The sequence below is a fragment of the Pteropus alecto genome, unplaced genomic scaffold (genome assembly GCF_000325575.1).
Source record: "Pteropus alecto unplaced genomic scaffold, ASM32557v1 scaffold280, whole genome shotgun sequence".
Lineage (NCBI taxonomy): Eukaryota > Metazoa > Chordata > Mammalia > Chiroptera > Pteropodidae > Pteropus > Pteropus alecto.
Genome location: NW_006430057.1, coordinates 302104 through 316316, shown reverse-complemented (window position 1 = coordinate 316316; position 14213 = coordinate 302104). Strand labels below are relative to the sequence as shown.

Genomic DNA, 14213 nt, shown 5'->3' with positions numbered 1-14213 from the left:
CCCCTCCCCACCCCCGCCACACACACACACTCCCATGGACCCGGAGTGCGGCTGAGCGGGGTGGGCAGCTGTGGCACCTGCCGCTCCTCCGTAGAGCTTAGAAAGGGGGCGGGGGGAGCCGCACTGCGGCCCCGAGACTGAGCTGTAACATGCGGAGTCCGAGGTCAGCGGTCCTGAGACAAGATGCCCCTTTGGCCCTGGGGTTTCTAAGTCTCGGGTGCCGTGGGCTGTAATTTCGTAGACCCGAACCATCACTGTTGGGTACTTAATACAGACGAGCCCCACACTTCCTCTCCCCACCCAGCCCCAGACGCTCAGCGTGATAGCCATGGCTCAGACCTCCCAACCCCCCTCTTGCCTGGACCGCTGGAGAGTCAGAGGAGGGGCTTGTAGATGAAGACCCCTAGCTCTGTCGAGTGAGGTAGTGGGGAGTGACGGGGACTGGCCCCTGGTGGCTCTGTCCCGCCTCCCAATTGCCTCTTAATCTCGGGTGAGCCCGGGACTAGGCAGCCGGCGGTGAACAGAAGAGAGAATCTCGGAAGGCAGAGGTTATGACTGTCTGCTTTCCTTTTCCTCCTGGCCAGCTGCCGCCGCGGGTCCCCTCCCTTGCCCTCGGCACCTCTCCACCTCTCCACCTCTGAAGCCCCCACCCCTCCGCCCAGAGTGGCCCCTGCTAGTTCCCTGGGACTGGCGAATCCTGGCATATTTGGCGTCCCCGAGGCCAGAGCGGGCAGGACACTCCAACCCACTCCTCAAAAGTGCAGGTGCCTTGGTCTCAAAGAGGGACCTAGACCCTCCAGTGGCACCTGGGACCTCGGGGGCTGGGGGCGGAGGCAAGTCTATGTGCAAAAACTGGGTTCGCAGGGGGTCCGGGATGAGGGGATGCAGGAAATGGCCCCACAGCAGCCCAAGGTGGGAGCGGCTGAGGGGTAGGCAGGAGGGAGGAAAGCAGAAAAACAGGAATCAGGGAGAGAGCGGGAGAAGGTACCCGATCCAGAGGCCCCGGCTTGGGGAGAAAGAGGTAAGGCAGAGAAATGGGCTTGCTACATGAAGCACTTTTCTGTCACTTGATTCCACCTTCCGGGACAGTGCTTCTCATTTCTGTCTTGGGAGCTCCTTACGTGCAGGGTGCACCTGAAGGACAAGGACTCTGCACAATGCATCCCCAGTGCCTAGCTCGGGGCCTGGCATTCAGGAAGCAACCAATCGAGTGTGTCCGGAACAGGAGTACAGAGGATTTGGATGTGTGTGCGAGAAGCGGGGTGTGGGGGCTGGTAATAAAGGAAAGAAGAGATACAAAGAGGCTGTATTTGAGGAACCGCTGTAAGACTGGGCCCGGACTGATTGGAGGCGAGAGGTCAGAGGTGACTGGACGCTTCCAGGCTTGCTATCTCGGAGGGAGACAGGTCTTCCCTGGCAAAGGCGGGGGCATGGTGTCCTGGGAAGGGCCTGAGGTCACTAGCTCTGATCTGGACAAGGGACTTGAGTGGTGGTGGGATAGGAAGCTTACGTTTGGAAACCAGAGATGAGAGCTGATACCCAGAGAGGGGAGGGCCTGCAGAGCTGCGCGGGCGGAGCGCAGGAATCTGGGGAATCCTGCTTGCCTCGTGGTTCACTGCTTCCCGGCTTAGTGCTCCGGCGCTGACCTCCGGACATTTCAGCTCAGCACCTTAACACGGAATCTTTGGTGCTCCGCCCGTGTGCCCCACTCCACCTGCCTGTCCCTAGGGACTCTGAGAACCCCGAGAAGGCTTCCTCCTTCAAAACGCTGGACCTCTCAGCCTGGAACCAAGTGTGTAATTCAAGTCTCCTGCTGCCCTTTGGTTTCTCCATGACCTGCTGCCTTTGCCTACAAGGCCCCCTGGGGGCTGGGCCTCGCAGTTTCCGTGGGGTGTGGGTTAGTGTTGATGTGTGAGTAAATGTACATTTGTATGTCAGTGTGCATATTTGCCATGTGTCTGTGTTTCAGTATGTGTCAATGTGTGTGTGTATTGGAATGTGTTTACTCCTGTGTTAGTATTTGTTGGTTCATGTCTGCCAGTGTATGTGCGTTTCAGTGTGTGTGTCAGTGTGTGTCAATGTGTATTTTCAGTGTGTGTTGGTAAGTATGTGTATGTACAAGTGTGTATGCCAGTATTGTATGTTGGTGTGTGTGTGTCGGTATGTGCGTGTCAGTGTGTGTATTGTGATATGTTTCGCTGTGTGTGTGTCAGAGTAGGTGTGGGTATATGTAGAGAAGTTTTAGCTCACTACGTTCTGGGCTTCACATACTTTACCTCACTCAATGCAGTGGGCCAGTAACTGAGAGGTGTGGATTATAATGCTTATTTCAACAAAGAGATTTAGAAACTCACTGGGTTTGTGTTTCCCAGTCTTTGGTCCTGGGCAGACAGGCAGGCTAAGGCAAGAGGGCTCATGCGTAGTCTGTTTCTTCCTTCAATGTCTATCCTCATTGATGAATGGGGCCAAAAGATCCCCTTCATGAAGAGGCATTGTGGGCTTTCAGGCACTGCCATGAACATGTGTTCATGTTCTATGTGTCCTGGCAGGGTCCCTTGGGCCCAACACAGTGTCTGGCAGGTGCTTAATCAAAGTTTGTTGGGTGAATAAATGCACAGAAGCATGTAAATGTGTTTTCTGTGTTTCCACTGTCCTTAAGGAAGCTGGAGCAAACAGTGACTTCCTAGAGCCAGCAGGTGACTGTCATTAGCACGCTAATATTGTTTGTAGAACCAGATACCCCAGGGAGAGGAAATGGCCACTCCTACTAGATAGCAGTAGGCCCTAATTGGAGCCAAGCTTTAGGAAGGTCACTCTGACTGCTGAAGTAGGGGTATTAAGACTGGATTGGGAGAACAGGGAGGGGGAAGAGGGCAGTGAAATGGAGCTCAGAGCTCAGGAAAGGGCTTTGTCCTGAAACCATGGTATTATGGAAGGAAGAGAAGGATGGTAGAGTTGGTCTAAAGTGAAGAAGCTCTGAGAACAATCTGAAAAGATCAGAAAGTGGGAGGAGTAGGACTAGGTGAAGCAGAGGTGACAAGAACCCCTACCATGATCTGAGATTAACTAAATCCAGACAGTGCTGATAGAATCCCAAACTCAGTTAAAGGGCTGAGTCAAGATGAACTAAGGATTCCTTTGTGCACTATTTACCTGCTGTCCCTGCTTTTACATTTGCTTATTCCAGTGGTTCTCAAAATGTGGTCTTTGGATCAGCAGCAGCAACACCTGGAAAGTTATTAGAAATGCAAATTCTCAGGCCCCACCTCAGACCTACTACATCAGAACCTCCAGGACTGGGACCCAGCAATCTGTGTTTGAAGAAGGCTCCCAGGGTATTCTAATTTATGTTAAGGTTTGAGAACCACTGTTTTATCTGAAATCTAGCCATGGAGTGATGAAACGCAGGACTGGTAAGGTTTGGTAGGATAGCAAGGGAGAAGTTTAAAGCCTGGGCTTTAGCAATAATGGCAAGTCCTGGTGGATTTCTACAGTAGGCAACGTAAGGATATGGAGTGCCTCTAGTTGGGGAAGGGGTGCTGGAAAAGGTAAAGAAGGACTCTTGGCAACCTAAATGCCCATCAATGCCCTAAATGCTCATATATACAACAGAATATTATTAGCCATTAAAAAAATGAAATCCTACCATTTGCAAAGACGTGGATGAACCTAGAGGTTATTATGCTGAGTGAAATAAGTCAGACAGAGAAAGATAAATACCATATGATTTCACTTACATGCGGAATCTAAGGAACAAAAAGAACTAATCAAAAATAGACTCACAAATATAGTGGACAATTCAGTGACGGACAGAGGGGAGGGGAGTTGGGGGGCTGGAAAGTGGGGTGCAGGGTTAAAGAAGTATTAATTAGTAGTTAATAGTTGAGCATGCAGATGGGGAGCACGGCAGAGAGAATGCAGTTAGCACTAATATGATGGCTAAGTGGAAGGCCAGGGGACGGAGGAAGCAATTGGGGGGATCATTTTATGAACTATGGAGATGTCTAACCAATGTACTGTATACTTGAAACTAATTTAAATAAATATTTTTTTTTTAAAAGAAGAGACTCCTGTAGGGAGCTGTGGAGTTCTCAAGGTAAACTTTGTTTCCTTTGCAATTTTACTCATTCCTTCCACAAATATGCACTGTGTCCTCACTGCACATCAGCCACTGTGGTAAGTGCCAGAGGACTCAAGAAAAAATGGGTGACAAGAACTCCTACCATGACCTGAGGGAGCTCCTAGGCCAGTTGCCAGATAGATTCACAAACAATAAGTAATGTAATAAGTTATATCATCAGTCAGGAGCAGGACCTTGAGGAGGTAGGGACCCAGAGAGGTGAGGAAAGGCACTTCAAAGAACAGTCATTTGGATTGAGTTTTGAAGGATGAGTAGTAGTTTATCTGGCCAGCAGCGGGTTGGGAGTAGGGGTCAGTAGATGACCAGCATGTATAAAATCACAGAAAAAAGGACAGAGAACATTTAGAGAATTCCATGTCTTAGCTAGCTGGAGGGAGTGGTAGAGGAGGGGCAGTGGCTGTAAACGAGGCTGGAGGATAAAATGGGGTCAGATCAGGAAGGGTCTTGGTCATGCCAAAGAGCTTAGACTTTACATCCCTGAGTAGGGGTTCCCAAGCTGTGCTCTCCGGGGACAATGCCTGTTCAGTCTGGAACCATGCTTGGTACAAATCAGATAGATGTTCACTGTGTCAAAAAAATATAGTTAATGAGTAGAAATTTCTCTATTTTAACTTTTTTAACCATAAATTTTTACTAAATTTTCAACAGATGCTCCTGCTTATCTGCTAGCAAGCAACAAAATGAATGAACAAGTAGCAAATAAATATTAAACAGATAATCCCAGTACTGATCATGCTTAATTCAACAGTTTATATTTTCCATGGACATCTGTGCTTATGGTTATCATTTTATATTGCACACATACATAATGTAGACATAATTTTTGCTAGCAGAAGTGTTCTTTTGAAAAGTGTTTTATTTCATATGGTGCTATTTAATAGATCGATTATTTCATGGCATTCTGGAAAGAACACCACAACATCCAGATGCTGTACCACCTGAGCCAGTTGGAGAAACTATCCCTTAGATGGTGAGGAGCCGCTGAACGGTTTTGAGCAGGGGAGTAATATGAACATTTTTGCAGTTGTGAAAGGTCACTCTGGCTTGAGATTGGGGAAAAGACTGAAGCAGAGAGCAACGAAAGCAGTTAAGACTCAGAAGTCGAACACTGTTGTAGCAGTTCAGACTAAAAATGATGGTAACAGTGACATGGGAGTGGAGGGGCATGGAGGGAACAGAGTCAGCATTAAAAAAGACGACTATTAAGGACCTAGTGTGCCATACTAAGGATGCTGAAGTTTCAACCTTTAGAGAATAAAGAATGTTCGAAGCCATGTTTCTTAATAGATGGTACCTGAATCAACTGCAACGGAATCACCCAAAGTGCTTCTTATAGATGTACAGGCCTAGACCTCACCTTGGATCTGCTGAATCAGAACTTCTTGTATGGAAGAAGTATGGGTTTGTAACAAGCTTTCCAGAAGGTTCCAAGGTACATCACAGCTGGAGAACCACTGCATGAATGGTTTTTGAACGATGGCATTTCACAGCAAGATCTATGTTTACACAGATTACTTAAGTCATCACACAAAGAACTGATCGAATGAGAACAAAACTAGAGACAGGCAGACAACTGGGCAAAATGGTGTAGATGATAGAAGCTTCGCACATCCCCTCCTGCAACCACATCAAAGTTGAATATAAAACATGGAGCAAGCAGCAAGCAAAGATGCCTGAGGGGCTAGATGAACAGAAGCACTACAACTAGGGAGGGAAATAAATAATCACCCAGCAACGGTTGGAGGTGGAAACAGGAAAAGACACCAGGCTGCCTGGTCCCGAGCAGCAGAGTAGGACAGAGGCTACAGTAGATGCAGATGCCTCTTAAAGGGGCCATGTCCGCCCATGGACTTTCGCATTGACAAACTTGCTCGCTCTGAACACCAGCGTCAGTTTGGCTGCTTGGGGGTCACCAGGGATTTACAGGAGACACTGAGTTGTTGGCATGAGGGGCAGAGGTGAGGCTTTCTCTCGAGCAGAAGTACCAGTGGTATCCATTGTTCCTCTGTTGAGCCCTCACCACTCCCAGTGTGCAGACGCGGCACCACCGCAGCTGAGATGTCATCGAACTGGATGACAGAGGTCACTCAGCCCAGAGGATTCCCTGAAACTCCGCCTCCCCCAACTCACAGCTCTACCCAAGCCACATTCAGTTGCTTCCTTGGCGAGTCTTGTGCCACATGCTGAGCAGCGCCAAGACTCACGCTGGTGACAGCTGACCTCAGTTTCTGGCGTGGCTTCTTGAGGCAAATCTAAGCACAGCATCTGTGATTGCTTGCTGAACTTAACAGGTGGCCCCAGAGGGGCACAGGCTGGGGCTAAACTTGGCCTGCAGCTGAATCCCTCTCAGAACTGTGCCACTGGACACCTACTACACAAAGCCACTAATAAGACTAGGAGCTAATAAGACCGGGAGATATAGGAGTGTTGCTTATTGCATAGAAATAGACACAGAAAGGCAGCCAAAATGGGAGGACAAAGAAGCAGAAACCATATGAGAAAACAGAACAGAGATCCAGGAATAGTGGAGTCAAGCAGTCTAACAGATGCAGAGTTCAAAACACTGGTTATAAAGATGCTCAATGAAATTAAGGGACATGTAGATGAATTCAGTGAAAACTTTAACAAAGAGATTAAAAAAACATAAAAATGGAAATGGAAATTATAAAAGAGAACCAGTCGGAAATGAAGACCACATTATCTGAAATGAAGAGTATATTAGAGGGAATCGACAGAGTGGAGGAAGAAGAGGATCAAACCACCAATATGGAGGATGTGGAAGCCAAGGACACCTGATCAGAACATCAAAAAAAGAGTAACCAAGAATATAATAATTTAAGGAGTCTATGGGACAAAATTAAAGGTAAGAACATCCGTGTCATAGAGGTACCTGAAGAGAGAGAACACGAAGTTGAATATACATTTGAAGAAATAATGTAGAAGACTTCCCTGATCTGGTGAAGGAAATAGACATGCAATCCCAGGAAGCTCAGAGAGTCCCCCAAAAAATGAACGCAAAGAGGCTCACACCAAGATACATCATAATTAAAATGCCAAAGGTTAAACACAAAGAGAGAATCTTAAAAGCAGCAAGAGAAAAGCAATCAGTTAGCTACAAGGGAGCTCCCATAAGACTGGCAGCCGATTTCTCAAAAGAAACTTTGCAGGACAGAAGGGTTTGGCACGAAATATTCAAAGTATTGAAAACCCAGGATCTATAACCAAGAATAGTTTATCCAGCAAAGCTATCACTTAGAGTAGAAGGACAGATAAAGAGCTTCCCAGACAAAAATAAGCTAAAAGAATTCATTAACGCCAAACCAGTATTACAGGAATTATAGGAGAGATGTCTTTAAGAAGAAAAAAAATGTATCAAAAACATGAATAAAGAATGATGATAACTACATATTTATCAACAAGTACCTCAAATGGAAAAGAGTTAAGTGCTCCAACCAAAAGACAGGGAACGTATAAGAATGTATAAGAAATGTATAAGAATGAATGTATAAGAAAACAAGACCCCTACATGTGATGCCTACAAGAGACTCACTTCAGATTAAAGGACACACACACAGACTAAAAGGAAGAAGATGGAAAAAGTTATTGCCTTGATGGACCTAGAGGGTATTGTGCTGAATGAAGTAAGTCAGATAGAGGAAGACAAATACCACATGATTTCACATACATGCGAAATCTAAAGAACAAAATAAACGACAACAACAAAACCACAAACACACTTGTAGATACACAGAATATTTTGAGGGCTACTAGATGGGAGGGGTGTTTGGGGACGGTGAAAAAGGGCAAAGGGATTAAGAAGTACAAATGGATAGATACAAAATAGTCATGGAGATATAAAGTGTAGTGTAAGGAAAATAGTCAACGATGTTTTAAAAAAATATGTAAGGGGAAGAATGGTACCTGATTTAGTGGGGTGACCACTTTTTGAGTTATATAGCTCACTAATCACTAGGCTGTACAACCGAAACTAATATATTATTATATGCCGACTATAATTGGAAAAAAACTCATTGAATGCACAATGTAAATATGAACAATTAATTGTCTATCATACTTCAACAAAGCTAGGGGAAAAAGAAAACTAGAGACAGGGAGACCAGTTAGGATGCTGCTGTGATAGTCCTATGCTGGCTATATACATTGGCAAGAGGCAGAACCCAAGAGATGGCTGGGCTTACCTCCTGCATCGTGATATACTAATTATCCTTATCCTTTGATTAGTACACAGTGATTTAGACAAATTATACAATTTTTTATTTCCTCAAACAATTCTTGTTTGCCAGATTTAGTCCTCAGAGGTCTTCTCAGAGTTACAGAGTTAGTCTAAGATGTATAATCATGTAAAATACATTGCTCACTTACCGCACCTGGGGCACTGCACTGGGCACCGAGGGAGATATTAAGAAATACAAGGCATGGCTTCTACTCTCAAGAAACTAACTAAGTGGGGAGACTAGATATATAAGCACTGAAAGTCAAGTAGTAAATACCAGATGTGTCATAAGGCAATATCCAACATACAGTATGCACAACAAATACCAGTGCTCTATTTCTTAACTGGTGGTGGTCACATGGGTGTTTGTTTTATAAATCTTTTTTTTAAAGCAGTTTGTTTTATTATTAGTTTCAAGTATACAGTATATTTATGTAGTTTATAAAATAATCCTCCCATTTACTCTATCACCCATCTGGCTCTACACATAGCCATTAGATTACTGCTGACTACATTCCCTATGCTTTTCTCCCCATCCTTGTGACCATCTCTCAATTACTAATTTGTACTTCTGTAACCCCTTCTCCCCTTTATCCCAGTTCCCCCCGCAACATCCTCTCCTATGGCAGTCACCAGATTGTTCTTTGTATTCGTGAATCTGTTTTCAATTAGTTTGTTCTTTTTGCTTCTTAGGTTCCACACATAAGTGAAATCATATGGTATTTACCTTTGTCTGACTTATTTCGCTCAGCATAATAACCTGTATATCTTTATGCGTTGGTAACTTTTCTGGATGTGTGTTACATTTTGCAAGACAAAGGAATTTTAAAATAGACAATAATAAGTTCTATGAGTCGAAGGACATTAATCAACAGCCCATAGACATGGTACAGAATCTAGAGAAACAAGGTCTCTTCTCAGTGACCTTGTAGTCCTCCACAGATGAAACCCAAGCCCTGTGAAAGGGTTGAAATAAGACACGGATGGAGAAAAAATGATAATGACACTTTGGTGAGATACTGGCTTCACCATCACCACTGTTAATCATTGAATAAGGGGAGGTCCTTTGTATCAATCTCTCAACACTATGCATTTATATACCGATTTATCTTTATACTCATACAAATGTGCATATGAATGTACATGTTCACGCATGCACACACACACACACACACGTGTGAGTGTGTGAACACACAGCATTTTATTCAAAAAAATATTTTATGGGTCAATAAGCGAGGAATAGAATATCATAATCAAAAGAGAAGTCAAATGTGCTTTTTGGTTGATTGATATAATTGTGATAAAGCTTTAAATATGATTCTTAGCTTCCTGGAAGACATAACAAAAGGAAAAATACTAGTTGGCCTACTTTAGTGTATTTCCTATACACAAGGATTATTAAGTAATTTATTAATCTCACAAATATTGAGTACCTACTATGTGCCAAAACTAGGTGCTGGAGATCAGTGGTGAGCAAAAAACAGACTTGGTCCTTGGCTTCATGGAACATATGGTCTAGTAGAGAAGACAAATAATAAATAATTACAAACATACATGCAAAATCATACCTGTAATAAGGGCAGATATTTATCATGCCCTGAGAACATATAATGTTGGGGTGGTAGGGTAAAGATCTGACTTAGTCTAGCATGTCAGTATAGGAAGCTTCATTGAGGAAGTGATGTTTGAACTGAGATCTAAAGATAAAATAGGAGTCAGCAAGGTGAATGGAGGGTGGAGAAGGAAGAGCATTCTAGGCGAAAGGAAGAAACAGTAAGAAAGTTGGTGTGCCTGGAGAACAGAGGGACTGGAGTGGTATGAAATGAAGCTGAAGACATGAGCATAGAACCAGATAATATAGGTCCCTAGGCCATTGTTAGGAGTTTTTTGTTGTTTTTGTTTGTTTGTTTGTATCCTAAGCAACTGGAAACCACAAAAGGGTTTAAGACAGGAGTATGACATTATCAGACTCCTGTTTTGAAAAGTTCCTTTGGCTTCAGTATGGAGTGTATTGAAAAGAAGAAAGTGGAGGCAAGAATACCAACTAGGAGACTATTGCAGTAGTCCAGATGAAAGATCATGGAGGCTTGTACTAGGGTGGTGGAAGTGGAGATGGAGAGAAGAGAACTTATTTGGGAAATACTTAGAAGGTAAAGACAACCCAGACTTGGTGATATGAGAGATGAGGAGGACAGAGATGCCAAAGGTTAGTCCTAAGTTTCTGTCTTATATGGTGGTGCATTTCACTGAGATGGGAAAGACTAGAGAACCCCTGGTTTGAGGAAGGGAGAGAAAGTCTTTGGCTCCAGTTTTGGAAATGTTGACTTTGACATGCTTTTGAGACATTGATTGGGAGGATGTCAAGCAGGAAATTGGAGCTCAGAGTAAAGGACAAGGCTGAAGATCCAAATCTAGAAGTCGTTGATGTATAGGTAGTGTTTAAAGCCATGGGAGTGAGTCTACGGCCATGCCACCCTGAACAAGCTCGATCCCGTCTGATCTCGAAAACTAAGCAGGATCAGACCTGGTTAGTATTTGGATGGGAGACCACCTAGGAAGACCAGGTGCTGCAGGCATAAAAAATAAAATAATAATAATAATAAGGGATTGTAAGCTGACAAGGTCCTTGCAATCTGTCAGGTCAACCAAAGGTTACCTTGCCTAAAAAATAAAAAATAAAAATAAAAAATAAAAAAATAAACAGAGAAAAAAATTATTTAAATAAAAATAAATAAAATAAATAAAGCTATGGGAATGAATAAAGTTACCTATGGAGAGAACAGAGAAGAGAAAAGGACTCAAGACTATTCCCTGGAAAGCACCAACATTTAGAGATGGGAAATGAAATGACAAGAAGAACCTGAGAAGGGAACTGGAAAGGAGAAGCTAGAGAGATTGAAGGAAAACCCGAATCATGAAGCCCAAAGGCAAGAGCATTTCAAGAAGGTAATGGTCAACAGAATTGGATAGTGTGCCAAGAGGTCAAGGAAAGTAAAGAAAAACTGTCCATAGAATCTAGAGTTCACAGAGGTCATTGAGCTCAGCAAGAGCTGTTTCAGGAGAGTGATGGTGGGAAAAATGTGTGGCTTAAGTGTGTTGAAGGATGATTGAGAAATGAGTAAACGGATTCAGCAAATATAGTCAATTCTTTGGAAAAGTTTGGTTGTGAAGGAAAACAGAGGTGGTATGGTAGCTGGAAAAGAATGTAGAGGTTGGAGTTTCTTTAAAGATGGCAAAGAAGACTTGAGAATTTTTAAATGTAGTTGAAAAAGATCCAGGTGAAAGAGAGTGACTGAATGTACACAGTAGTATACTGGTAAAAGTTTAGCAACTAGCACTCCAAGAAGAAAAAAAAAAAACCTGATATGCAGCTTCTGTTGAGTTCCATGATGTAAATATTCTCATCATGACTTTAACTTCAAAGCTATCAATATGCGGTCTCATGTAGGCTCCAGCATACCACTGGCATGAGCAAAAAAGATTGAAATATTCAGTTATCAGCCAATTGTGTTTTTTTCTTTTATGAATTTCCTGTATATGTCTTTTGCCCATTTTTATATTGAAATACTTTTTTTCTTATTAATTCATATCAGTTCTTTATATAGTGTGGATATTAATCCTTTATCATTAATTTTATTTATGGTAGATTTTTGTGTAAGGAAGTTAAAAATATTTATACAAAATTTATCAGTATTTCCCTTTATGATTTTTTCCTTGGTGTTCTGCATTTCTTGGTAAATTAGTAAATTGGCACTCCACTTTGATTAATGTGAATTTTAATATGATGAATTAGCTATTCCTGACACTGAGGTGTTTTAAATTCCAAAGGTGAAGAACAGACTATGCATCTTAGTAAATTCACCAAGGTACTACCATTTTGTGAGTTCTCTTGGTGGCCCGGTAACACACCTAACCTCACCTTTTCAATTAATTATTGAAATTCATAGTAGGACAAAAAACATTTGCCAAGAATCTGCCCCCCTCTTTTTAAATTTCTGCTCTAATAATTTAAATCTGTTCTTCGATCACCTGAACAGATAGTCCCCCTACCATGACAAATAGACATTTAGGAACCTTTTGTAAGCTGCTTGACATGATTCCACTATCAACTGACAAGGGGGATTTCAAAAGATAATCTGTCTTGGTATTTTGCTATTAGAAATGTGAACCCTGAAAATAAAAATATCTGCCAAGTAGGATTTCTTGTGGTTAACTGGGCCCAAATTCATAACCAGAGACTAGCAGCCATTGCTGGCAGATGCCTCTTATGCCTACTACATTTCAGAGAGAAAGCCACAGACTGAGCTTTCAACCTCTTGCACTATGCTCTTTCAAGTCTGAGTCAACTATTATAAGGGAGTTCCTGGTTTCCGCTTTAAACCAATGAACTGAGACTTGCCCTATCCAATCAGAATGGCACAATCATATCCTCATTTGCATCTAAACCAACCAATCAGAACTGCTGTATAATGGCCAATCAGAACGCACAATACTGACCAATCAGAACGGAATGATTTGGACCAATCAGAACTATATGAATTTAGAAACCTCATTTGCATAAAAATTAGACCAATTGGGAACATGAATGGGAACTTTATAAAACACGGCCTCCCCTTTGTTTTGGTGTAGTGCACTTTCAGTATCCACCCATACTGTGTTTCAGCAGTTTACAAACTGTTCGCCTGAATAAAGTTTCTCCTTTCCCCCACCTCCTTGGGAATTTTTGTTGATGGAAGGAATTAAGATAAAATTGTAATGTATTTTCTGTACTCAATTGATCAATATTAAATAACTTTATAAATTATGTTCTATCACCTGAAATCATATTGGCTTGCAGTTAATTCGACAAAGCCAAAACATGGGGAAGTGATATTACTTAAAATTAGGCATTCCATGGTGTCAATCTCCAGCTAAAGGATCAAGTGGAGGGCATAGTCAGGATATAAAGGGTAGATAAGCCAATAGAATGAATTAACTTATTTATTTACTCAACAAAGTTTTGTGAAGCACTGCTGGACACTGTACATAACACTGGAACTATGGCAGTGAACAAATACTATTAGGAAACTTACATTCTAGGTGGGAGTGGAGGGAGAGAAAGACATACAGTTTATTATACTAAAGAGTTATAAAGAGAACACTGGAATGCTCTGAGACCCTCAGAGGGGATGGGTACCTAATTCAGACTCAGGTAATTAAGTAAGATTTTCCAGAGGTGGTGATAACTAAGTTGAGGCCTGAATGGTAGTAGGGGTTAGATGGGTGAACAAGACAAAAGAAATTACCAGGATGAGATCTGAGAGTAACACACTGGTAACAAGAAATAAGTTGAGAAATGCCAGATGGTCAACAAAGGCTCAGGGGTGGGTTCCAATGGTATGAGTCTATTATGTTAAATTGGAGTCAAAAACTCAGAGTGAGCATGGATGGATGTGTATATGGGGGTGGGGGCAGGTTCCAGAATTAAGAACCCTTAGTTCTCCCTGAGGATACATGAAATATGTGGACTTTGAAGAGGTCTCTAAAGTAAGCAAAGCTGAAATAACCATGCCTCAAGAGCTTGTCAGAAAGGACCAACACCCTTTATTGAATCTTGCTTTCCAATGGTATGCCCCACCTCCAATCTTTGAAAGGCCTATGTAGTCTTTGCTGAGCTGGAATATTATTGAGGGTTTTTTTTTAGGACTATATCACGTTCTTGGTTAATGCTATGCTCCATGTTGTGGAACTCAGGAACTCAGTAGAGTTGTTTTTGACATGTTGGCTAATAACCAAAACTGCTTCCTGAGGAAGATCTGGGCTTCGCTCTAAGTCATTTCATGGCCTACCTCTAGAGGT

General features: G+C 42.7%; 1 pseudogene; it reads left to right on the top strand.

Annotated features, from left to right (window-relative positions):
- Positions 1-10832: 10832 nt before the first annotated feature.
- LOC112479194 lies at positions 10833-10951 on the top strand (annotated as a pseudogene).
- Positions 10952-14213: the final 3262 nt, after the last annotated feature.